This window comes from Bison bison, unplaced genomic scaffold (assembly GCF_000754665.1).
Source record: "Bison bison bison isolate TAMUID 2011002044 unplaced genomic scaffold, Bison_UMD1.0 scf7180017864390, whole genome shotgun sequence".
In the NCBI taxonomy this organism is placed as follows: Eukaryota; Metazoa; Chordata; class Mammalia; order Artiodactyla; family Bovidae; genus Bison; species Bison bison.
Genome location: NW_011494962.1, coordinates 893848 through 894821, shown reverse-complemented (window position 1 = coordinate 894821; position 974 = coordinate 893848).

The following is a 974-nucleotide window of genomic DNA, read 5'->3' as shown; positions in this document are numbered from 1 at the left end:
CAACCCACTCCAGTGTTCTTGCCTGGAGAATCCCAGGGATGGGGGAGCCTGGTGGGCTGCCGTCTATGGGGTCGCACAGAGTTGGACACGACTGAAGCGACTTAGCAGCAGCACTTCTGAATAGGGCTTCCCTGGTGGCTCAGAGGGTAAAGCATGTGCCTAGCAACGCAGGAGACCCGGGTTCAATCCCTGGGTCAGGAAGATCCCCTGGAGAAGGAAATGGCAACCCACTCCAGTACTCTTGCGTGGAGAATCCCATGGAGGGAGGAGGCTGATAGGCTACAGTCCAGGGGGTCACAAAGAGTCAGACACGACTGAGTGACTTCATTACAGTTAAAGATCCTGACATCATTTAAAGTTGAGTAGCTGGCCTCTTACTGGTCATTCAGTTCCACTGAATAAAGTTTTGTAAGAATTAATTGGGGTTGTTCTTTAACAGGTCTTACTCTGGCTTTCTCTAAGAAGTAGAGATGATCACCTCGGGGCTTCAATCAAGTGAGAAATATTTGATATTGGTGAGAACATGATTTTCAGATTTTATTCAACATATTATTTTAATTTGATCTCTGACATGTTACCCACTATCTTTATATTATTGGTTTTGGATACCGCATAGTTGTTTTTACAAGTATGGTATCATTTTACATTTGCAATTTTACCTGACAGTTACAAATACAATCATAAATATTGACCAGACATATTACACAAGCAAATGTCCCTTTTTGCATGAAGTTAAAAGTAGCAGGGGTGCTGGTGGTGCTCAGCCCTGTTCAGTTCTTTGAGATTCCATAGACTGTGTCCCGCCACACTCCTCTGTCCATGGAATTTTCCATGAAGAATACTGCAGTGAGCTGCGGTTTCCTCCTCCAGGTGACCTTTGCAACCCAGGGATTGAACTCACATCCCTTGCATCTTCTGCATTGACAGGTGGCTTCTTTACCACTGTACCCACCAGGGAAGCCCTAGCAAGAGTA